Raw genomic sequence first — 26,217 nt, 5'->3', positions numbered from 1 at the left:
ATAAGGGTGTTACTTATACAGCGGTTTCTTCATGGTTTTTAACACGCCCTGGAATCTCTAAATTGTAGCTTTAAAAGATGGCATTTCATTTTGCTCAAAACTTTACCAAGAATTGGTCACAATTTTAAAAAGCCTTCGAGGGCTACACTTTTATATAATAATAATGAACCACCAATTTAATCACAACCCTGTTAGCCTGAATCCAAAGCTGTGCATTCGTAGGGACTTTCAGTAAAGGGACAAGCACTGGCCTTCATGTGTCTTTTTGCTGGTGGTGGGATTTTTGTTGTTGCTGTAGGTTTTGTTTGTTTGTTTCTCAAGACAGCCTTGGCTGTCCAGGAACTTTCTCTCTGTGGACCAGGCTGGCCTTGAACTCACAGAGATCTGTCTGCCTCTGCCTCCCTGAGTGCTGGGATTAAAGGCGTGCGCCACCACGTACCTTATTATCTATGATTTTCCCTTTCCTTTTTTCTTTACATAGTAAGGCTACGTGTGCAGGTTAGATGTCTAAGGGGCTCATTTCTAGCAGATTATGAGTCCAGACTTGTTTTCTCTCTTCACTGACCCATGTTTATTCTCCACAAATGGACTTTGCTTTCTCCTGCCCCTGTCTCTAACTGCCCTAAGCATTTCTACACTTTGGGGCAAGAAAAGTCAACCCAACCCAAAACAAAGCAAAAATCAAACAAACAAACAAAACACTTCTGAGGTGAATCAAGGTTCAGGGCCCTGAGGCCATTTACTTTCTGTGTTCATCTTGACTGCCTTCCCCTCCAAGCTCTAAGCTCCAAAGCCAGGTAGCCTGAGGTTCCAGGGTGAAAACACTGCCACCTCTAGAGAAAACTGAGCCTCAGGGAATCCCAATAGTCTGGTTCGAACAGAGGAGCTTTCCTTTGGGGCTTTCTGCTAAAAAGGGCATCTCCCTGAGGTGCCTGCCTACTCACTTGGGAGAGGGCACCTGGGTGAAGCCGCCCTCCAGTGCTCTAGGTAGGACATAGGCAAGAGAGTCCACACTGCTGCAGAAAAGGTGTTGGAGTGGGAAACAAGGAGGGTCAGACCTGGGGATGGGACAAGAAAGCCTGCTGCTATGACCACTTGGGGGAAAGCAACAAGCCAGTGGATTCCCACGGGGCTGTGCTTGCGATGCTAACACATAGAGGCTGAATCTGCGCTATGGCTCTCAGTAGGGAAAAACCAAACCAAAGCAGTTACCTTCTGTTGATAGAATCAGAAGTAATTTGTATTCTCTTCTTATTTTCTATAGTTCATAGAAAGGGGCAAACAATATAGTGGCCAAATTCCAGCTCAGTGGCAAACCACATGGATCCTAGTGTTGCAAACTCCATGCCATGATTTTGGACAAAATACCTCAAGTTGGCAGCCTTCACTGTAAAACAGGAATAACAGTAGAACCTCAGTGGTGAACAGATGAGGTAACATGCAGTACTGTAGTCCTCAATAGTTAGACTAATTACGGAGGTTGTGTTACTAAAACCCAATCAAACCCTCTAGCTTTGGTTCTTTGGGTTGACTTAGAAATCACTCATTTTGGAGGTCACACCTCTGCGCAATGTATTATTAGTCTCCTGCTAGCTTTGCTGTAGTAGACAACTCCTGTGACCTAGAGATTATGATGCTAATGGTTGCCTGGTTACTTTTGCTGGGACTATGGCTTTTCACTTTGGTCCCTAGATGTCCAGTTACTGGGACAAGATGAAAAGCTAGCCGTCCCTGGCTTCATATTTGCACCTACCTCCTCTGCAGTTGTCACCTCTGCGCAGATTCTGCTCAGCTCAGCAGGTAGGCATGTTAATGATTTCAGATACATTTTGTCCAGAACTGTAATGCTGGATTGGCTCCACCTAGACTTACCCACGCTTTTCCCCTTCTCTCTTCAAGGTTAAAGACATACTTAACCAGCTACAGTGACCATGGCAGACAGTTAAAAAAAAAAAAAGTAAAAAGAGGTGGCACTCGTGAGCCTGGGAGATCTCCAACTATTCCCAAAGAAAAACATGAGTCTCTCTCCCCCATCCATTTTCCTGGATCTCTAGAAACATCCCCACTTCTCGATAGAATCAGAAACAAGGCATCTGGAGAGTGCTGCTTTCCTCCTGTCAGGATGCTGTTAACATTAGTAAACTCTGCTTCTTTACCATTAGGCCTGTTTGGGGCGTTGGAGTTCTCTCTCTCTCTCTCTCTCTCTCTCTCTCTCTCTCTCTCTCTCTCTCTCTCTCTGTGTGTGTGTGTGTGTGTGTGTGTGTGTTGGAAAGGGTCAATCCTCTGAGCCTTAGCTTGGTATCAAATCTTACTTTGAAGGAGTGTGCTTTTGGGCAGTTGATGTGGAACAGGGACCCTTTGAGGTGAATACCATCCATATCAGCTCAGCCTGGGGTCTTCTGCTCTGTGGAGCTACAGGTATTTGGTGCCACAGTCATCTTGGACTGAATAAATAAATGAAAAGGTTTAGGAGAAATGTAGGTGTGTGGAAGAAGCAAAGCAGGTTACAGTGGGCAGCTGGCATAGAGAGAGGGCAATTTAGGAGAGAAAAGGTCACTGGGGTAAGTACAGCTGGCCTTGGGAAAACTTGCAACTCAAATTGTTCATGGGTGTCTTTTATTCTCCTCTTTAGCTCTGCCCAACTCTGTGTTTGTTTGATTTTTTACTGTGATGATACTATGGATAAGAACCACAGGATTTTTTAAAAAGGAATTTCTCCTTACTTTTCATCAACTATCTATACAGATCACAAATATAAATTGTTTCTGCATTAAAAAAATTACTATTCTCCTCAACCTTTTTGCCCTTGAAAATTACAGCCACGTTTACTTTGATGTTGATTTCACCTCATCTTCCATAAAATACAGCCAATATTTACTGTGTGGCATATATACACTGGACAGCTGCCAAGGCTCAGGGATGAGCCATCCGGAGCTAATGGTTACCTCCAGGCATTCAAAAAGCCGAGTTCAGGAAACTTGTTTCCCACTGGAAGTCAGTGATGGCTATACCTCCCACGGCAGAGATATGCGTGCACTTCAAGTTCACAGGGGTGTGAATACAACTAGATAGGGTAGGAGTGAGGCTGGAGGATGGCAGTTTTGGTTTGCATTGAAGATGCCAGAATATTTCATGCCTTTGTACTTGGAGCCTACCCACCTTTGTGAACTTTTTCTTTCTTTCTTTTTCATCTTCGAAGTTTTCACAGAACTTTCTCTTTATAACTTTCTTTTAGCCAACAAGTGATCACAAGTTTAGGATCTCGTTTCTTTATTGCTTTCCAGAGTGAGAATGACCTAGCAACTCCACCTTCCTCTGGGGGTTAAGTGCTATTAAATACTATTAAGAATGTTAATTTCACAATAGGAGTTGATTGCCAGCACTCCTTAATGCTTGTCTTTCTTTCAATAATCTAAGCTGCAAGGAGTATACTGATTAGCTGCTTGGTGGACAGCTGTCCCAGCCTTCCTTTATGCTCAGCTTTCCTGAGCAGGAAGTTATCACTTTAGTGTCTCTTTCTGTGGCTTGCAGCCAGAATTTTACTCTGGCAGCCTGGCTGCCTTGAGCATGTCATGGCACCTTCTAGAAGATTCCATCTGTGAAGACCACTGTGGTCATGACTGCTGCTGATCCACGAGTTCCACTCTAGAAGGTTCTGTTCAGTTATAGCTGTTCCGAACAACCTGCACTGGTTTGCGGGAGCCTTGATATAAGCCTCAGAGACCAGATGACCTTATCTGCAGTGCCTCTTGATGGGTCCCAACCATCTTGCAGCTAGTGCTGCTCAGATACACAGGAACACTTTCCCTCGTGACTTAACAGAGGGTCTGTGAGTGGTGGGCTGGCTGCTGTACAAAGCCCTCCATGCCTCTTCTCTGCTAGATAAACAACATGCATTTTTGGTCTCTTCAGGTCAGACTGGAACTTTTCTCCTGGGTGCTGTCCCCCTCTGCCACAGCATTAGGCCCAGTTAAAAGTTTCTCAGAGTCAGCTGGCCTTTATTACCTACCTAGTTGTATTTATCATGCGTGGTAGGTATAACTCACTCACCATCTCTGGGGTACCTTGCCTGGCATGTGGGGCATTCAGAATTTTATTGTTGGCTACAAATGTCTAGAAACTAGAGGATTATTTTGTTTCTCTCATAATAACGAGCTTTTGAATATGCACAACTAAACACTGAAGTGTAGGTTCTGTGGAGCGGTTCTTCCTATGCACTGTTCTTTTGGCGCCCACTCACAAGGCCACCTTAAGGTCATAAATTAGATACTGCCCTTCCCACTATTGCATCCCCTGTCCTGACATGAAGCGGGAGGGAGATGGCTGACTCAACGGTCCTTTTATAAGGGTTCCCCACAAAGACCTAGGTATTTGAAGCTAGAGCCATGGGGTTCTTCAACCTCTGTAAGAGATGGTGGGAATTCAGATTTTCGGCTGTGTAGTCCCCTCCTTGCTCAAATCAGAGTCCTGTTGCTGAGAAAGGACACAGGCCATCAGTATGGGTGGATTCTGGGTAGATAACCAGCAATTTTTATAGCAGATACAGGACCAGACATTAGCCACTGTAGGACTGTGACACGGTTCTTCATTTGGCCTACAGAAAAGATGGGTGCCCATCCGTGTCCCACCCAGGAGCGAGTGTTCTCTCCTGGAACAGAGTGTCTACTCCCTCCCGTGGGACTGAATAAACCCTCATACAGCCTTTAGTGTCACCCTCTCACGCATCAACACGGGCCACACCACAGCAGGCCTGTCATCCTACCTGGCTGCCACCGCAGTGTTTCCACTGGGAAAAAAAGCTCCTGTTGGTGATGACTGGGGAAGGGCCCTGGGATGTCCTCCTCTTCATCTGGTAGTCTTTACCACCGAAAAGTGAAGGATAAAGCAGAGCCTTGTGGTCCCTTCATTTCCCTCCTTGTCTCCCTCCTCCATCTTCTCCCTGTGCCCTCTCTCTCTGACAGACCCTCTAAAGTGGTAGGCCAGATTGGCCCCAAATTTTGCTTCCTGAATAATTACAGGTATGCACGACCACTCTAATTTACCTTTTAACGTATTTCTTAATATCTCTCTCTCTCTCTCTCTCTCTCTCTCTCTCTCTCTCTGTCTGTCTCTGTGTGTGCATGCACCCCAGTCCACCCCAGTCCCCCAGTGGCGGTCAGAAGACAGCTTTCAGGAGTCCTTCCTCGCCTCCTACCACGGGAGTTTTAGACACCAAACTCAGGCTGACAGGCTTGGGAGCAGGCGCCTTTACCCGCTGAGCCACCTCGCCAAACTTGCCTTGTGATTAGAAAAGGATAGTCACTCCTTATTAATTTATTTTTTACCACACACCAGGGCCTATGGAGAGGAATGGGCACACTCCTTGTGTTCCTCTGACTGAAAAATCAGAAGCTGCTCCAAGCTTTGTCTATTCAGTCCGGGTGGGTGTGATACATGCCCCATAGTTTGACTCTGCACCCAAGATGGGGAGTCTGTCTTTCCTGGTTGAGTAGGGCGAACTTCTACATGCCTCTTTAGTACTCGGGACTCTGCTGTGACACATGGCTTCAACCAACTACCAGAGTAAAATACCCTTTGGTTATTGAGATTGTCTATTTACGAGTTAACCTCAACATTTTTTGGTTGAAACTTTCTGGGCCAGCCTCTGAGGTGTTGAATAGTGATAAATTGGGAATACAATACACCCACATAATAAGCACAAAAGTTTATTTTATGAATTATTCTATTCATACGCACAGTAACTTGCCAAAGTAGAGTATAAAGACATCCCCCAGGAGTATGAAATACAGCTAAGTCACCCCACTGCAGTCATGGATAACTTCATACAGTAATTATCTTTAAAATGCATACAATGTTACATTTTGTACTTTGGTATTGTTGTATTGGCATGCACACACACTATAGCTTTAAAAAAAAAACAGCTTTAGTTTATACTTATGTGGAAAAAAATAGATGTTCTATTTATAAACTGTCGTGATAGTTTTTATGGCCCATTTCTCTGTAGTAATTGTCAAAGGTATTTTCTGAAGAGGGGCTGAAGGGATGGCTCAGTGGTTAGCAGCATTTGCTGGTCTTGCAGAGGACCTGGGTTGGGTTCCCAGCGTTCACACGGGGGCTTATGACTGAAGCCTCGAAGTTTCAGTTCCTGATCTCTTTTTCTGGATTTCACAGGTACCACGCATGCACATGGTACATATTTATACGCACAGGCAAGGACTGACACACATAAAAGAAAAATAAAGAGAGAGAGAGAGAGAGAGAGAGAAAAAGAAGTAGACTGTAAAGGGCCAAAGAGTAACAGTTTTGGCTTTGCTGTGCATTCAGCCTGTGTCAAAACCCCTCACATCTGCCTTTGTAGTGTGAAGGCAGAGAGAGAGAGAGAGAGAGAGAAAGAATAATAAGCTGAGTGGGCATAGTTTTCAATAAAACACATAATAACCGGAAGTAGAGAATTCTGGGAGGCAGGCAAAGCAGGAATCTGCCTCCTCACCCAGACAACAATCATACTGGAGGAGTCTGTCCTATGAAACTATTTGAAAAGTCTGGACTCCATTGAAGGGAAGGCTTGAACAGTAAATTGCAGTCAATTTTGGTCAATTTTAGCTCTTAGCACAGAAGCAGCTACCTTCCCCCCACTTCCCAGTCTGGAGGCAGACAGCTTTGAATGTGCCCCTGGAGCAAATTGTTTCTACCTTGTCCGAGGCAGGGTAAGGGAACAGGCTCTTGTCTTACCATATCACGTATCTCTGCCCATAATCCCTGGTTGCTGATTCTGATCACAGAGGCCCAGAAAGTTCTAGCCACTGTTGCTGCACCACCCCCACCCCCCACCCCCAACACTGTGAGTCCTCACTCCAGCTGGAAGAGATTTTCAAAGGATTAAAAAAAAGCCAAGAACTCCAACTCCTTCGTTCCTGTCTTCACACCCTTTTTGGAATCAGATTAAAAACGAGAAAGTTCACGTATAACTGAATGGGCAGAAGCCAGAAGTGGCCATGGTAACCAGGGAGAAAACACAGGCTCAGAAAAGACAAGGATTTTGTTTTACACTTCTGGATGCTTCTTGTTAGAGAGATAGCCTAAAATAATGCTTTGTTTTATTCTTTTGTGGTAAGATCTGGTGTGGCATCAGCCTGGCCTCGAACTCATAAGATAGCAGAGGAGGATTTTGTATTCCTAATCCCTCTACTTCTACCTCCTAAATTCTGTGATGACAGACTTGTGCCACCAAACCTGGTTAATGCAGTCCTGGGGACTGAAACTAGAGCTTCATGCATGCCAGGCAAGCATTATACATACTGAACTGTACCCCCATCCCCCAAAACAAATATTAAGACCTCCCAGACAACAATGAAAACCAGAAAACTCTTGAGAAGGGAGAGAATTTGATTTGCATAGTTATATTATTAGATTCAAATGTCAGTTTTCAACAACTAAAGTCAGAAGCCACACAAAAAGAAAGGTCAAACACAAAGTAGAAACAAAACAAACAAGCAAACAAAAAAAACCAGACAACTTTTTTTGGAAAATATTTGTTGGCAGACCTGTTAGATACTTTAAAACGATGAACTTGGAGACACTCAAGACAACTGTTACGTAGGGTCTTTGCAACCACCATAACCAGCAGAGTAACTATCGAGGGAGACGGGTGGTCTAGTGTGACTCAGTAGCTGGTGCTGGTTCAAGCTTCAGGAGTCTGACCCCGAATAGTTTATTTTAGGCATGTTTTAGCACAACACAGTGTGATGAAAAATTTCCCCGGTGGTAATTAGCTCAATCCCATATGCGCAATAAATCTTAAGATATGACTACATCAAAGCTTTTCGTAAAGGACATGCTACATCTTCCACAAAGATGGGGTCTATAGATTGACTACGTGTGACACCTTTTATAAAATGGGTTTTATAGATTGACAATCTCACGATAAGGATCTCAGGGAGGATCTCATGTGGTTTCAGCCACATGGGTGACACAGAAGTCACCAAGCGAGTAACCATGTCTGCTCCCAGGCTTCTGGGCAGAAAACAGGGTATACACCTCTCCCTTGAAGATACAACCCTCTGTGCTTACCGTTCCTGGTTCCCCTAGTACTTATCTGTTAGCTGGAGGACCTCCGTGCCTCCCACAACAATATACAACAGACAAAACGAAAACATCAGTAAAGAGGTTGGACATTTTAAAAGGGATAAACAAAAAATTCTGAAGCAGAGCCAGAAAGACAGTAAAAGCCTGGGGACTTGAGTTCAAGACCTGGATCCCATGATGAAAGTAATTCTTTGACATGCATTGTAGTGCACACAGACCATCATACATACACAGTAACAGTAGTGCACACAGACCATCATACGTACACAGTAACAGTAGTGCACACAGACCATCATACGTACACAGTAACAGTAGTGCACACAGACCATCATACGTACACAGTAACAGTAGTGCACACAGACCATCATACATACACAGTAACAGTAGTGCACACAGACCATCATACATACACAGTAACAGTAGTGCACACAGACCATCATACGTACACAGTAACAGTAGTGCACACAGACCATCATACGTACACAGTAACAGTAGTGCACACAGACCATCATACGTACACAGTAACAGTAGTGCACACAGACCATCATACGTACACAGTAACAGTAGTGCACACAGACCATCATACGTACACAGTAACACAGTTTACAAAGAGGTGGGAGAGGAGATGGCTTAGTGGCTAATGGTATTTTCTGTTCGACTTGACCCACATGGTAGAAGGAGAGAACTGACTCCTGGGAGTTGTCCCTCTGACCTTCACATGTGGCATGTGTGCCCTCCTCCCTTCCAAACGAGTAAGTGAAAATTTTCTGGAGCTGAAAAGTTCAATATTGAAGATTTAAGTTTCACTAGAGGGATTCAGAGGCAGATCTGAGCAGCTGTCAGAAGAAAAAAAAAATCAACATACTTGAAGATGCGATGACGCTCATGACCAAGTTTGAGGAATTGATAGGAGAAAGTTTGAAGAAAAATGAACAGACACCGAAGACGAGTGAAACAACATTAGCAGCACAACATGAGCACTGTGGGAGCCTCGGAGCAGTGGAAAAGGAGAACATTTAAACAAACCGTGACGGGAAACCCCCAAACTTAAAGAAAAGCGTGAACACAAACATCTGAGCTCAACAAGCAACAAGGACGCTGATAGGTCGTCACAGTGTGGTAAGACATAGCCTCAGCAAACTCCTGGAAGATGTTCTGCAGACAGTCCACTGCGATGAGGGAGAAATTAAGAAATTTCTAGATAAGCAAAGCCGAGGGGATTGGGTTCTTGTGCAAGAAATGCTCACACGTGGTGTGCAGGCTGAAATAAAGGGGCACTGGGTAGCTTTTTCTAAACCTGCATCATGCTGCTGGCCTTTGAATCTCTGAAACTGTGAATCGAAGAAGCCCCCTTTCTCTCTTGAGTAGTGTGAGGCAGGCATCACTTACTAACACAGGCTGGTAGGTGCAATCCTTGTTGTAATCAGAAAGAAAATAACTATAGGATACACAGAGAAAGAAAGGAGGGAGGAATTATACTTCTGTAGGGGAGAAAAAAATTGGGGGCGGGGAGATTGTACAGTGGGTAAGAATGTTTGCTGCGCTATCATGAGGACCTGAGTTCAGATCTCCAATTCCCGTGTCAAAGCCAGGATCATGGGGCAGGGAGGGATGGGGGTGGGGCTTGACGGCAACAGCCTAGCTTCAGGTCCTGTGAGAAACCGTGCTTCAAGGGCATAGAGTGGAAAGTGATAAAGCAGAACACCGGGCATCCTCCTTTGTCCTCCTCCTCATGCATACACACACACACACACACACACACACACACACACACACACACACACACACACACACACACACCCCAACAGGTTATGAAAGAAGATAGAAGTGCAGGAAATGAGAGGCAAAAAATTGCTAGAAAACAAATACCCAAACCACAGAAGACTTCCTTCTCAGCAGTCTACATAAAGAAGTAAAGTCTTCATTTAGAGAGGAGGCCTGGCAGAACGGATCAATCTGTGTACTGCTGCCTAAAAGAGTCATTTCAGCTCCAGAAACAAAGGTGAAAGTGAAAGAATTAAACGACAAAGAAAATGCTCCGCAATTCCATGCAATCAGTATCCAATAGAGCCCAGGTGGGACCAGGGGTGGTGGTGCACGCCTTTAGTCTCAGCGCTGAGGAGGCAAAACCAGGATTAATTCTGAGGAGACACATGGCAAGCTGTCCTCTGACTTCCATGTGTGTGGTGTAGCATGTGCGTTCTTCCTTCAAAATGAAGAAATGAAAATTTTCATCTTGAGAGGCAGAATAATCTGAAGGCCAACCTATGTACATAGTTCTAGACCACCCAGGGCTGTGTGTGTGTGTGTGTGTGTGTGTGTGTGTGTGTGTGTGTGTGTGTGTGTGTAGCAGAGGTAGACATTTGAATATCAAACAAAATAGACTTTAAAGGGAAAAGATTAGAGGAGACAAAGACCACATACCAACAGAGGCTTCAACACAGCAGACGTTTATAATAATTGTAAGCATTCATGCATATAACAGACCACCAAACTATATCGCGCAAAACTGATGACCAGAGAGAAGATAAATAAGTCAACAGGGGTGTTAAACAGTACAGTAAATCAACTAGATGTGACAGACGTTTCCAGCTCACCCTACCCAATAGCAGCTTATACAGGATTTTCGATTGCACATGGGACATTTTCCAGAATAGGCCATTTTTCAGCCTACAAATAAAGTAAAAAAAAAAAGGGTGTTATATACACACAAGGCAATATTCATTCAGCCCTCAAAATAAGGGGAGTTTGAGTCTGCTGAAGTATGGGTGAGCCTGGAGGAAATTATTCTAAACAAGGTAAGTGAGGCACAAAAAAGCAAATATTGCATGATTTCAGTTATATGAGAAACTTTCAGGGGTCAGAATCCTTTATATCGAGTGCTGTGGATACAACAAGGGGTCTCACATGTGTCAAGCAGGCACCCTGTGAACTGCTGTTGGTAGCATTCAGTGTTATGGGGAGAAATGTGAGCTGGGAATTGATGGTGATTAAGGTTGTAACTCTGAATGTATTTAGTAACACTGAACAGTGTACTTAAAAAGAGTTATACATTTTATGTCACGTGCATCTTGCCATAATTAAAAGCTGGAAGAAGTTGGGTGTGGTGATGTGTGCTTGTAATCTCAGTATCACTACAATTGGGAAGCCAAGATGGAAGGATTTCGAGTTTGGAAGCAGCCTAGTCCGTGGAAACTGTCTCACACCTTCATGGACGCCAACCCTTAAAAACAAACAAAAACTGGAGGCGGCTTTCTGCCTCTGCTGCCTCTGAGGTGGCTGCCACCTCCTGTCTGGCATTATGGCTGCCCTCAGAACCTAGTGAAGGCCAGGATGCTTAAAAGTGAACCAAAAGGTTCATCTGGCATCAGGAAGACTGAGATGTCAAAAGTAAGAGTAATTGATAGAAACCCAAGGGACATCTTCCTGTAGCCTCTGTAGTACCAGGATGGCATGTAGCTACTACGTGCAGGCAAATGCTCATACACACAAAAGGTGTGTGTGTGTGTGTGTGTGACTATGTAGCTCTGTAGACCAAGCTGACCTTGAACTTAGATCTTCCTGCCTCTGCCACCCAACTTCTGGGACTAAAGGCCCAGAAGGTGCCACTGCACCTGTCCCAGTAAGTCTTTAAAATATACATATAACAAGATGAACACCATAGATGTCTCATTTTCAAAACTATACAGAATAAGTAAAAAGATCACCAAGCCAGTAGAACACTTGAACAATATATACACCTGTGACCTAGTGGCACCCACAGAACACTACACCAACAAAAACAGGAAGAGCATCCTTCTGAGTGGCACAGGACACATCTCATTGGTAGACCATATGGCAAGCCTTAAGGTGAACCTCAGCAAATTTAAGAAGATTAACATCCTACAAACTATGCTCTCTGACCATGAGATCACATTAGAAACCTGTAGCCGATGGATATGGAAATAAGAGGGAAACAAAGCAAACTTTTCTAAGTACTCCATGGGTCAGCAAGGACATAAGAAAAATTAGAACTTTTCCTTCAGAGAAAAGAATGAAAACCAACACCTCAAAGCTTAGTGGATACAAGCAGTGCTTGAAAGGAAATTTGTAGCTACAAAGTCTCATACTAAAAAAGGAATGATTTCAAATTAATAACCAAACCTATTATTTTAAGAAGGCAGAAAAGGGGCCCCTGGGCTGGCTCAGTGCATAAGGTGCTTGCCGAGCAAGTTTGAGGATTTGATTTTGATCCCTGGAACCAATGGAGAAAGGAGAGAACAGACTCCACAAAGTTGTCCTCAGACCCCAACACATGGCTACAGTATGCACTCACTCATACACATACATAAGATAATAAGTTTAAAATGTTTAGAAAGATATTTTTTTCTTAAAAATCAGAAAAAAGGACAAATAACAAAGCAAATGGAGGCACAAAAAACAATGGGAAAAAAAATCCAACAGAATAGTTAAAACAAAAAAGATGAACAAAAAGGTTGGAGGTTGGTTCTTTGGGACCAATAAAGTGACAAAGCTTTAGTTATCATGATCAAGAAGATAGAAATTATTTACCTTAAGGATAAAAAAGAGACATCATCACCAACCTTACAGAAATGAGAAAGGACCAGAAGGGGACACACTATGAACTCTGCATACCAATCAATAAGAAAACAAATGAACAAATTCCTAGAAAGACATGAACCAGTAAGTGAAGAAATAGAAACCTGACTGACTGATGGAAGCTAGAGATTGCTTTAGTAATTTAAATGTCCCACAAACAAAAATCCACTCCCAGATGTTCACTGTTGAATCTAACCAAATATTTAAAGAAGAATTAACACTAACTTGTCAGGCTGGTGTGGTGCCACACACCTTTGATCCCAGAACTCAGGAAGCAGAGGCAGACAGAACTCTCAGCTCCAGGACAGCTTGGTCTACAGAAGGAGTCCCAGGACATCCAGGGCTACACAGAGAAACCCTGTCTCAAAACAGAAAATAAACAAACAAAAACCAAAACAACCAACCACAAGCCAAAAAACCCTAATCTTTCAGAAACACATTTTGGAAATAGAGGATGAAGGAACATTTGCATGCTACAGGCCAGGATTACTCTAAATCCCAGAAGCAGACAACAAAGATATCACAGGAAACACTATAAAAATGCTAAGAATACAAATGAACATTAAATTTAACTTGAACAATACATCTACACTATTTTACACGGACACCATTGAGTGGCCGGGGTGGCCACCATGAACATGACTTAAAAAGGGAGACTGAAAGCAACAAGGCTTTAGTTTTATGCTTCTTCCAGAGCAGCACATGGTGGCCTGGGACAGGAAGGTTTGTCTCACTTAGCTGGTGTCACTAGAATTCCTTTCCTGGGAAAACAATGTCTTTGCCCCTCACTACAGCCCCAACAATAAACTCAGGGATGATGCTACCGAAGTCCATTCTGGGCACCAATAACTTTATTGGGCTTACTTACAGAGTATAGGTGAGTGGCTACTTACAGGGTTCTATGTGGTGTTCCCCCCATAAAATACCACATGGAAAGTCTTTAGCCAGAAAGAGTGATGGCTCTCCCAGAGAGGTATAGGCAGGTTCACCTGCCTCTATCAAAGAGAGTTCGCCCCTTTCCTTCTAGGAAGTCAACAGTCCAGCTGACATTATCTTTTGCAACCAGGAACAGCTGAACTCCAAAGATGGCTGTTGATTGGTCTAGAGGATTGTCCTGTACAACAGTTGGGCTGACAGAGGACTGAAAAAATGACACAAACTATTAGCAAAGCATTGGCACAGGATCAGCACACGACAGCTAGATATATACATATACATATATTTATATATACATATACATATATATATATATATATAAGTTACTTATAGCTAACTTAGTGTTACTTTAGTGCATGTTTTTTATGACACAAAGCACAAGTCAGAGTGTGGGGCAATACATGCTGCTGCCAACATTGAATTTGTGCAGACTTTCTAGAAGGCAATTTGGGTCATATTGAAGGAAGTTGTTCTCCATGTTAAAGTGTTTGTGCATTGAAATGGTAACTTTCTAAGAATTTATTCTGGAGGTGTAACTGGACAGATGCACGTGCAGCCACTAGCCCTCCGGTGGTGTTTGCAATCAGGTGATCCCCAAGTTCTTTATAAGTTGGTGACTCATCTCAGTGTTGTTTGTAGCAAGAAAACTTAGAAAAGGGAATTGTTCAGTAATAGAGACTGGTTAAGAAAAAAACAGCTTTGGCTTGAAGATGGACTTCCATAATATTATTAAAATTGCATAGACATAGGAAAATAGCAACAGAGTATCTTGCAGTAGTATGTTACGGATAGTTTTACAAAATACAAAATTTGTCATTTACAGAGAGAGAGAGAGAGAGAGAGAGAGAGAGAGAGAGAGAAAGAGAGAGAGCGAACAAGCAGGCACAAGCATGTGGTGCATGTGTGGAGGTCAGATGACAGCATTTGGAGTGTGTCCTGACTTCCACCTTGGTGGGCCTGGGCATCTTTTTGTTTTTGCTGTTATGTTGCTTGTACAGGCTAGCTGGACCTTCAGCTTCCAGGTACTCTCCTGTCTCCACCCCCTCTATTGCCATGGGGATGACGAACTTTATAAGAATGTCAACAAGTCCAGTTCTTTCATGTAGCTTCCAGGGATGGGATGGAACTTGGGTCACCAAACTTACCTGGCTAGCATTTTATCCACCAAGCCCCTACAGATACTTTTTATTTAACTTCATTTTTGTATTTTTCTGTATGTTTCGTAATTATACCAACACTCATCTTCAGTGGTGTCACACCCCATGTTGCCCTAGCTCACATTTCACTATTCTTTTAACCCTCTCTAATTGAGTCTTCAGTTCTTTGTTGAGTGTTAGTTTTGTCTTTTCCAAAAGACTGGACACTGTTTGTGTGTCTTCTGGGAAACCCTACTGCCATGGTACATGTATTCACAATGCATTTTTTGGACCCAGCTCCACACAGCTGACATGACAGCCAAAGGGTTGCAGCAGTCTGTGATCACGCCAGGTGCAACTGCCTGAAATTCAGAAATGGACCTACCGATCCATGCAGGTCTCTCTTCGGTGCACGCTGAACAGAATAGCTGGCTCAGCTGTAGACATGGGCTCCGCGTCTATCGGCCTCACCTAAATCTCCTAAGCCACCAAGTACCAGCAAATTAATTAAGAAAGGTCATAAAGGCAACGTAACAAAGCTCATTCTCGTTTAACATAAATACTTGCATGTAATACACATTAATAATGCTTGTGTGCACCAAACAATTCTGAGGAGGCATATTTGATACATTATATCTGGCGAATTGTCATGTGCTTCTTGAAAGGAGACTTTAGGAGCAAGGAGGGCTCGCTTGTCCCAGACTCAAGCATATTTATTCCAAGTAGCTTCCAAAACACCTTATCTTGGTTCAGGCTCTGTTCAGCAAAAGGAAAGGAAGATAGCAAACAGCCAAGGACATTAAAAACATCACACCCTTAATGGCTATATGATAAAAAGCCTTCCAACAGAGTTTTGTAGGCTCTGACCTTTTCCAATCCTACTTTATTTGGGGTCCTTTAATGCTTATTCCTCCCTTCCGACCTTTTTGGACTCAGTTCCTGGGAGTGATTCTTCTGGAGTAGTCGGCAGGACTTCAGCAGACCAGCAATTCCACCAAAGTTGCTGCTGGAACCTGGAACAGCAGCTGGAACTGGGAGACCCGAAGTGTTCTCTGGCATGGTCCTCTCTAGGAGTGTCTCGAAGTGGGACGATGAACAGTCAAACAATACCAAGACCCAAAAAGCCCCGCCTCCTGTTTTGGGCTCATATATATATATATAAAATCTTTTCTCAGAGCCTGTACTAAGATGTGTTTCAGCTGGCAAAAACTAACCCCGCCCCCTCATGAGGTGGTTCATCTTCTAGTGGATAAACATCACCTGATCTCTCACAAGTCTGATCCTGATGCCACACTTGGGATCAAAACAAAAACATGTTTATATTCACTGCAGAGTTTACTATTGTTTATCCAATGGCATAAAAACACTGGCAGTAGGAACAGAAGCCAGAAGCTCATCCGTGGAGAGAGCCCTCTGGCCTGCTTGGAAACCTCACATCAGGAACTGGAATATGAGAGGTTCGGCAGGGCATCCCCAGTCATTTCTGTTGTGTGTCTATGTTGTTTTTGCTTGCTCCCCCGATCTGGTTAGTACACTTGTGCTGGGTGTTGTAAGGGCCCGGTTTGATGGTGTTTCGCTCTCTGCTTGCTGCTTCTAGCTATCTGCTTGCTGTTTGCTATTTGTTCTTTTATTCTTGCTTGCTACATACTTAATGAGCTCATTCACTCAAAGCTCAAAGCATGGCCATCTTAGATGATTTCCCAAACAACACAAGCAGAAAATAACAGATTCTCCCAATGCAAACGTATCTTGAGGAAAGAGGAACTGAGAACACCCCAGACAAGATTAGGATACCCCAATGAGGCAGCATCAACACCATAGACCATTCAATGAAAAAGTATATGGCCCTGGTTGATTTATAGCATTTGTCCTTGACTTGAGGAGTCTGGAGATAGTAGGTAGAGATACAATGAATTCGGTATAACAGAAAGGTCTGTGGACTCCAAAATACCATGCCGTTCCCATAGAGCAGATTGGAACTGAGAAGTCACAGGGGATGGGGAAGACCTTGTTTGCGCTAGAGTCAGGCAGAAATGTATTTTAAAATCAACCCTGCCAATCTAGGTATGTGGCTTTGTGCAAGTCATTGGACTTCAGTAAACTCATTCCTTCTATTTATTTGTTTGTTTGTTTTTTTGGTCATTTGAGACAGGGTTTCTTGGTGTAGCCTTGGCTGTTCTGGACTCGCTTTGTAGACCAGGCTGGCCTCGAACTCACAGAGATCTGCCTGCCTCTGTCTCCCTGAGTGCTGGGATTACAGGCATGTGCCACAGTGCCCGGCTCATCCCTTCACTGTTAAAGTGGGTGCAGAGATGTCTGTCTCATAAGGCTGCACCAAGTGCCTTCCTTTGGTGAAGACTCACTAATCTTGTGTGAAAACTCTACGTTTGGTCCTCTTGGCAGTCCTAGCACCAGAACAATCTTGTCCCACATGAAGTGTCCAGGGATGCTTATCCGGTGAAAGAAGAGCTGATGACTAGAGCTGACAATGGACTCTTTTATGGCAGGTCTAAACTTATTGTTCACTAATAAACATACATCAAGGGCTAGGGATATATCCCTGTTGGTAGAGTACTTGCCCAGCATACTGGAGACCCTGGGTCTGATCCTTAAAACTGAGCATGGTGACACACACCTGTACACCCATCACTTAGAAGGTAGAGCTAGGTGGATCAGAAGTTAGTCATCATTGGCTATGTACTGAGTTCAAAGCCAGCCTGTCCCAAAATAAAATCATCTATCTATCTATCTATCTATCTATCTATCTATCTATCTATCTATATCTAACAAACAGGCAAAAATAAGGACAAATTTATTTAATAGATCTATTTTTAGAGCTGTCTACATTTTGGCTTTGTGTGAAAAGCTACATTTGTCCTGACCACACTTTTATCCAATGGGCAGTTATTTTCTCAGTTTGAGAGACACTATGAGGATGAGTGATTTGCCTAATATTTCTGTCTGTCTTTATACACTCACGTGCACACCCTGAAAGTTTCACCCTGAAATCAATCTGGAAACAGAACCCTAATTTCCCCGGAAACCTCAGTTCAGGAAAGCCTTGTTGAAACTCCCCTCCTCCAGCCCTCTGCTGTCCTCTGGCAGCCTTTGTAATAAATTGAGAGCTACATAGCTACCTTCACAGTACAGCTTTAAAGGGGAAAGCTGTCTGAAAGTCACAAATATTGTGACTCTCTGCAATGAAAGCGTCTCTCCCGGGAGCCAGGAAGAGAAAGCGTGTGGAAATCTTAACCTCTTTGAACATGCCATCCTTTAAGTAAAGCTCCTGTTTAAGAGCTGCCCCAGGAGGCTACATGCTTGTCATCTTCTGCACAGCCCTTCACAGTGCACTGTTTATTAGTGAGACGGCTAATGTGCAAAATGCAGGAAGGCCAACTCCAGCTCCGGCTTTGTTCAGGAACTGTCTCTTTTGAATGGCCAAGCCGCCAGCAGCCCTGCAGTTAAAGTCTAGATTTCTCTGTAATTGCAGTTTTAATCCCTCCCCAGGCTTAGATCTTTAAAAGGGCAAAATGATACAGTAAAAAAAAAAAAAAAGTGGTTTTAAAATTAGACATACCTAATTGCAAAGTCCTAAGCTCTACCCCTTGCTTTCTTACTTACTGTGTGACTCTGAGGGCACTCCTCCCCCAACCCCCCAATCCTCCTCAGTCTAAGCAGATCATTGTGACAAAATACCAGAGGCTAGGTCACTCATAAACAACAGAAGAATGTTGCTCACAGTTCTGGAGGCTAAGAAGTCTGAGATGAAGACAGTACCAAATTCAGTGTCTGGTGAGGATCGGCTGGTTTTATACCTAACATACCTTCTCAACATGTCCTTACAAGGTTGAGGAGAAAGGTAAGAGGGAGCCCTAAAGTGTCTTTCATAAAGATGCTAACCCCATTCCCACGAACCGATCATGTGCTAAGGCTCTACCTCTGAACCATATTTACTTTTAAATTAGAGATTAGATTTTACTACATAAATTGGGAGAAGACACAAACCTAACACCCTCTCCAAACCATTCCACCTGTAAAACCTGCTTTGTGGATTTTTACAGCTGTGTGTCTGGGGTGAATGGAACTTTCCTGAATGCTTGTCAATTGGCTTCCAGTAGAATTTCCGAAGGAAAAGCTGTGAAATTCTAGGGGGGGGGGGCATCTCTCTTTCTATGTTCCTCTCTGGGGCCACTGGGGCCGAGAGCAGGAAGCTGTCTACATGGCCTTTCTGTTTGAGGGCTTGCCTGCAATGCATTCTTGTTTGAGAAGTGCCTGCTTAAGGCAGGCAGACTTCTCAGTGTTCAGCGAAGGGCAGTGAGACCTGTCTGCTGTCTGCCTTCTTGCCAGCCACAGGGATTTAGTCATACTGTGTTCCCTTGAGGAGTGTCTGGTTCTCCTGGAGAAGTTCTTAGCAGCCCCTTGAAAAGGAAATCACAGCATGTTGATCGTAGCTGGCATGGTACAGAACAGGGCCAAGACTAATCATTACTCTGGTGGCATCTGAAGCCTCTTTCCTGTCCTCTCCATTTTCTCCTACCCTGCTCCTTGCTCTGCCTTGGAAAGCACAGCCACTTGTCAAGACTGGGTTCTGTTGGAGTGTTAAGACCACCCCTGTGGCCTGGAGAGAGACACTTCAGCCAGTGAGGGTGAAGTAGGAGGCTTTTGTTCCAGGCAGCATAATGAACTATTGCACCCTCATCCTTGAGCTCCGACCTGACTTACCATCCTGACCTGTTCAGATGCAGGGGTGGTATGTCTCTCATCACACCCTAACCATCTTGTTCACTCATGGCGTAGGAGGTGTCTTGGAGCCCAAGAGAGAAAATTTGGCTCTTTGGATTCTAAATGTGTGGTATAATAAATTACACGGCTAGTAATTAGTTCTATGTTTTCAAAATAGGGCTAATTTAAACATATAGCATAACAGATGATGGCCAGTGTACAGTTGCCATGTGCCAGGCATTGTCCGAAACCCTGCCTAACTTGGAGGCATGTGAACTCTGATGGGCAGTCAGGATGTCTTGATTTCGATTGGGGTTCTGAGTTCTAGTGGCATATCATATTGAGTAATCCACTATTTCATCTCTGCAAGTCTCAAGGTTTTCATTGGTTTCCCCCATGGAGCTGCCTTCCCTTTGTCTGGCTAACCAGTTTAAATGACCCCCCCCCCTTTAGAGATGGCTCCCTGAAGATCCCATCTATAGCGCTTCTCCCGTCCCATTCACCTCTGTTCTCCATCGTGTCACCCTGTTTATTTCCTTCCCAGCACTTATTGTCTTCATCCATTATAATCATTTGTTATGAGTTGGTCCTCTTGAGACCAGGCTTGGGGTCTAAGTTCAGGAGATACGGCCCAGGATAAAAGCTAGTCTTCTGGAGCTTAGACCCTAGTGGGGGTCAGCCAGCCAGCCAAACAGACAAACTGATAAAAAGCAAGTGGATACCCTGAGTGTTCTAAAGTACCATTTGTTTATCACATCTCTTCAAGAAAGTGTTATCTTCTTAAGGGTGAGGATCACTCTGTCTTGGTTTCTACTGGATTCTCAGGGTCCATCACACCCTGTTTAGCATAGCATATTTTTCAAAACTAAAGCAAGACACACAAAGAGTAGGATTTTGAAGAGTAAAGGAGATAATTGTAGAGGTAAAGTAGATAATCCATGTTAAGTCCCTCAGTGTAGTGCCTGGAATGTGGTAAACACTTAATATAAGTGTTGGCTGTATTTCAATTAGATTACAAAGCTGTGCTCTTAACTACTTCACCACACTGTCTATAATAACAGATATAATAATAACTGATCATTATTGCAGAATTATATATAACAATGTACAATTACTGAATTCTACTGCATGCCATGAACTGTCTGGGCACATTAAAAGAATCTTATTTAATTATAGTGCCACAATAATCCTGAAAGTTGCACATCTTTAAGTACTGAATTCCTCTAATAAAATGTAGACTGGGATGAGCATCAAAGATGAGTACAAACAAATGCTGTGCAAGGAGTGGAGACACAGGTAGCCAGGAGGCTAGAAGACACAGAACTGGAAAGGCACTGCTGGGAAAAACCCTAGAGGGGGCGAGATGCTGGCAGAGTGACAGGTGGTGGGATGTGCAGCTCTGGCGGAGGAAAAGCCCAAGAGTGAGTACTGAGAGATGCTCCAGCGAGTGCTCCATTCACAGGTGGCCAGGAGGGGAAGTGCAGTGTGAAACCTTGCAACAGGGCTGGGAATGGAGGGTAAGGTGGTCCTCAAGTGACAAGTGAAGGGATTTGAGATTTATCCCACAGATAATGAGGAGCCACTGAAGGTTTTCAGCAGAGGAATATAAAGTACCCAAAGCGTGAGCTTTGTGAGGATTTATTTGGTCCTAAGATAAATGATGGCGTTAGAATTGCTTAACAAGCTCCTGTAAATGTCAAACAAGGGGGAAGGAAGAGGCTGGTTGGCAGAGATAGCGCTGATAACAGATTTAGGGAGCAGATACAGCACGATGTTATCCGGCCCAGGAGAGGTAAAGAGAGGCATCAAGCTTGGCTGTGAGATTCCAGCTTTTAGTCTTTTGTCATTTTCTAGTGTTTAATAAAAACGTCAAGTTAGAACCAGGTGGCTAATAGTTCTTTAACTTAGTCTTTTTGTTTTAATTCTCATGACTGTTCTAAAAACTTTCTTTCTCTCTCCTCCTCCTCCTCCTTCCTCTCTCTCTCCCTCCCTCCCTCCCCCCCTCCTCTCTCTCTCTCTCTCTCTCTCTCTCTCCCTTTCTCTCTGAGACAGAGTTTCTCTGTGTAGCCATGCTGTCCTGGACTGTCTTTGTAGACCAGGCTGGCCTCAAATCCACAGTGATCCACCTGCCTCTGCCTCCCGAGCGCTGGGATCAAAGGCGTGCGCTGCTCCTGCCTTGATAACTTATTCTTTCTTAAGATTGACCCCATTCTCTGCTACTGCACATAACTTGTTCTTTTGGAGGGTTTCACTCTGCAGTCTAGGCTGTCCTTGAACTTGTTACCCTCCTGCCTCAACCTTCTGAGAGCTGGGAATGTAAGTAAGCACCACTCTAGGCCTAGCTTTCTCATTAGTTACAGAATGGCAGAATCAGCACTGATGATTTCCTTCCTCCTGGACAGTTTTTAAATCCTGTACTTTCTCTGAACCTCATAAATATGATTATGGCAGGTACACCAATAACCAACAACATTTTTTTTTTTTTAGGTTTTTTGAAACAGGGTTTCTCTTTGTAACAGTCCTGGCTATCCTGGACTTACTTTTATAGACCAGGCTGACCTCGAACTCATAGTGATCCACCTGCCTCTGCTTCCCAAGCGCTGGGATTAAAGGCGTTCATCACCACACCTGGCCCAACAACATTGCGTCTGGCAGCCGGTGTCCTGGGTCCCACGTGCTGCAGGTATTCTGGGCACTGCTTGCCTCCTGACTACAATGCAGTTCACTCAGGGGCGGCTAGAGTGCTTTAGGGTGAGGCTCATAGCCTGGGCACTAGGCCAGGTTCCCTGCCTTTCCGTGGGAGGCGGAAAAAATGAGTTTTCCATAGGATGTCACAGCTTAGCTCTTTTTAGAATGAGACTACAGGTCTCAGAAGGCAGCGGAGATTCAGGAGCGCCACAGGTGTTAACAGCGCCTTGTTTGAGCTGCTGCACCAAGCACAGCAGCAGCAGAAGCAGGTGGATGTCTGAAACCCACTGGCAGGCAGGACCAGTGAGACCTAGGCCCAGTGGTGTTTCACGGGGCGGGGTGGGGGTGGGGCGTCAGCACGGAGCTATTGACCGTGGTGGAGCAAGCCCCAGCAGCTACAAAGGCAGTCCGCCATTGCTGCCTGACCACTGGGCCCCCAGCGGCGGTTCCAGAATAAATGAAGTCTCAGCTGGTCAGCCCATGGTGGAGGAATGGCGATCAACAGAGCCTGAGCCCAAGCCTGAGCCTGAGCCTGAGCCCGAGCCTGAGCCCGAGCCGGAGCCCGAGCCCGAGCCCGAGCCCGAGCACATGCAAACGCGCGCGCACGCACACACACACCACCACTACCACCATCACCCCTACCCCATCTTGTTTTTTTTGATAGCACAGTGCCCTGATGCAATATTAGAACATGGATGACATTCAAAGAATGTTAAGATAGAAGCACTTGAACCGCATTATTAGATAAAGCCACTCTCTTAGTTTGCCTTCTACTGCTGTGATGAACACTATGACCCAAAGCAACTGGGGATCACAGTCCATGGTTGAGGGATGTCAAGGCAGGAAATCAAACAGGGAAGGAAGCTGGAGATAGGAACCAAAGTGTAGTCTCCAGGATTGTTGCCCATTGGCTTGCTCCTCGTGCCTCGCTCAGCTTGCATTCTTGTACAACCCCTGCTACGGCCCACACTGAGCAGGGCCCATTCACCAATCACCAATCACCAATCAGGAAAATGCCCTACAGACTTGCCCGTGGGACAGTCTGGTAGAGGGCACTTTTTTCAAAGTTCTCTCTTCCCAGATGACTGTGGCTTGTGTCAAGTTGAAAAACAAAACAAAACAAAACCCCCCCAAAACCCCAAAACAAACCTAACCAGTACTGCATAGCATAGCACAGCACAGCTACTGTCTTGATTGCCACTAAAGTTGAGGCCAGCTTGTAGTGTGTGTGTGTCTGTGTGTGTGTGTTATTCATGTATGGGTGTACAATCCAGGCACAGTTGTACTTGCACATGTTTGTGGGCGTGGAGGCCAAAGGTTGATGCTAGCTGTCTTCCTCACTTGATCTCCATCTTATTTATTTATTTATTTATTTATTTATTTATTTATTTATTTATTATTTATTTATGGCAGGCTCTTCCTCTGAACCTGGAGTTCATTGGCTTAGCTAGACCAGCTGGCTAAGCAAGCCTCCTGTCTCTGCATCCCCTGGCACTGGGTTTAGAGGTGTGTGTCTCTGTACCCAGTTTTTTATGTGGGTTCTGGAGATCTGAACTCAGGTCCTGATGGGTACATAGGAAGGACATTGCAAACTAAGACATTATACTAACTCTTGGATTTCTACCACACCGGGAATTTAATGACAGAGGCAAGGACTCCCATTGGCTCTGCTCCTGGCCTGAGGGGCCTGCCCACTTATTCTACAAGTGACCGAGTCAGTGGCAGTTGGAAGGTCTGGCTCCTGCATCAGCTGGCCTCTATGCACGCAGGTGCTCTGCTCACAGGTGTCACAAGCACAGAGATGCCAGCAGATGGCTATAAGCATATGAAAATAACATTGCGTTGTTAATGATCTTCACAGGGACAAATAACTGGATACGTTTATACTACATTTGGTAGGGATTTAGGAACATGGGATGATTTAAAATATGGATTTTACATGGAATTCATGTGAGCAGAGGGTGGTGGGGTTCTAGTTGGTAGCTGAAGCAGATGAAAAGCACCCTGCAGAATGAATGGGCCTGAGGAATAACTTGCCTCCGTGCAAACAACATTGGCATGCCTCTAAAACATAACCTTGAAGTCACAACTGGGAAAATGTGATCCTAAGATCAGGTCTACATCAGCTGGACATGGTGGTGCACACCTTTAATCCCAGCACTTGGGAGGCAGAGGTAGGTGGATCACTGTGAGTTTGAGGCCAGCCTGGTATACAAAATGAGTCTAGGACAGCCAAGGCTATACACAGAAACCCTGTCTCAAAAACCCAACCAACCAACCAACCAAAACAAAAAAACCAAACAGAACTCCAGAGGTAGAGGCAGGCAGATCACTGTGAATTCAAGGCCAGCCTGGTCTACAAAATGAGTCCAGGACAGCCACAGCTACACAGAGAAACCCTGTCTCAAAAACCTAAACTAAACTAAAATAAAATAAAATAAAAAGAGTCTGCTCACAGGGGATACAGTGTAGCAAGATGACGTGATACTATGTAGCATTTGATGACTGATTGTGGCCAAGACTTTGATCTTCATACTTCCAAAGCCAAAAGTTTCAAGGAATCCAGAGAAATTCATATTCTTGATTACAGAACTATCCCAAACACCAATCGGTTATCAAGCTTGTCCTGCCTAACACTGACCCAAAATTTCCTGCTCTCTTGCCTGTCTTCTGTTTGTCCTTTCAGAGCCACACCCTGCCTTCTTCCATCTTGGCCCGTACCCCCATGATGGTACACCCTGTATACTAACTTCCTTCCCTTGACTTTGGTTAGGTCTGGCCCATGAGGACATGGAAAGGGCGAGGTTCTGTCAGGCTGGCTGTTTGCATTGTCCCTCCGCCTAGCTCTTTCTGTTTCTAACTAGTTCCCTCTCCTGGCTGGCAGGTTTCAGCACTGTCCCTGAGTGCACAGGTGCCCTGTGGCTTGCACACCTTGCCTGCACCTTTGTAAACAGTCCCTTATGAGACTTTCCTTTTGAACTGTCCTTTTTGGGTGTGGCTTTTGTTTCCTGCTGGGATGTTGCTGGGTGACACCCTTTGTCTCTTCACATCTGCTGTGTTTTCATTTTACCACCTGGGCTTCAACGTGGGTGAAGAAGAAAAAAAAAAATCAAGGCTCCTCTCCCATACCTCCTCTATCCCACTTCAAAGCCCTGTGCAGCATTCTCCTCTTGTGGACAGCCTTTCTCTGCACAACTGCCCCTTGGCGAATTCTAGGTTACTTGGGATGGACGAAAAGCCATATATTCAAAGTGTCTTCTCATCTCCTTTCTGTAAAACAGAGTCGTTGTGCCCTCTCTCTCTCTCTCTCTCTCTCTCTCTCTCTCTCTCTCTCTCTCTCTCTGAAAATTGATTCTGTGCAGCCGAAATTCTATTCCAAATATCAATTCCTAACTGTGGGCTGATTGTGTGTTCAGTGCCTGTGTTGTTTTTGCTGAAGTCAGCCCACCACATCCTTTGAATGCTGCTATAGAGATGGTCTCCTGCTTCAACCTATTGTGCTCTGTGCAGCAGCTTCCTGCCTGTCCTGGCTCTCTGTTTATCTCTCCGTAGGCAACTTGCTGGACATTACTTGCATGAGATAAAACAGAGGACATTTATTGCCTCTGTCCTTTGATGGGCTATTAGGGTACCCCATCCATATTTGTGGGTCCTCCCAGAGTCTGGAAGCAGTTTCTCGGCCCTGAGGTGGTATCAGTTTCTTATGGTTGCTGGTACCGGGTTACTCCTCACCCATGCCTGTGAACATAGCTTTCGCACCAGAAGAGTCTGTAACTTCTTATCTTGTCGGGGATCGCTTTGGGCTCACCATCTGTTTCCTGTGGAGACGTCCACTGACTTCTACCTTTTAATGTCATTTAGAGACTAAAACCCAGTGTCACTGCCTATCAGCCCCAGTTTAGAATCTTACTTCACTGCTGGTTCTTCAAGCTCATCATAAACCAAATGTAATTTTCATTGATTTGATTTCTAAAACTGTATTCTGGACTCTAGGAGTAAGCCGAATTCTCAGAATTTTTGAGTAGAGCATCTCTAACCACTACCCTGGATT

General features: G+C 44.5%; 1 protein-coding gene across 2 annotated transcripts in view; it reads left to right on the top strand.

The window, feature by feature from the left end:
• The first annotated feature begins 1,703 nt into the window (after nucleotides 1-1,703).
• GPA33 (glycoprotein A33) overlaps nucleotides 1,704-26,217 on the top strand; it is a 91,509-nt gene continuing 66,995 nt past the window's right edge. The window contains exon 1 of one of the 2 annotated variants that reach the window (XM_084790266.1): nucleotides 1,704-1,800. The gene's annotated coding sequence lies outside the window, so the exon portion shown is untranslated. Of the gene's footprint in view, nucleotides 1,801-18,515; nucleotides 18,616-26,217 lie in introns of those variants that run through there. The other variant, XM_084790267.1, reaches the window with a different exon arrangement.

This window comes from Acomys minous, assembly GCF_964271855.1.
Source record: "Acomys minous genome assembly, chromosome: 1".
Classification (NCBI taxonomy): domain Eukaryota; kingdom Metazoa; phylum Chordata; class Mammalia; order Rodentia; family Muridae; genus Acomys; species Acomys minous.
Note: the sequence above shows the minus strand (reverse complement) of the source record. Positions and strands in the feature narration are given on the sequence as shown.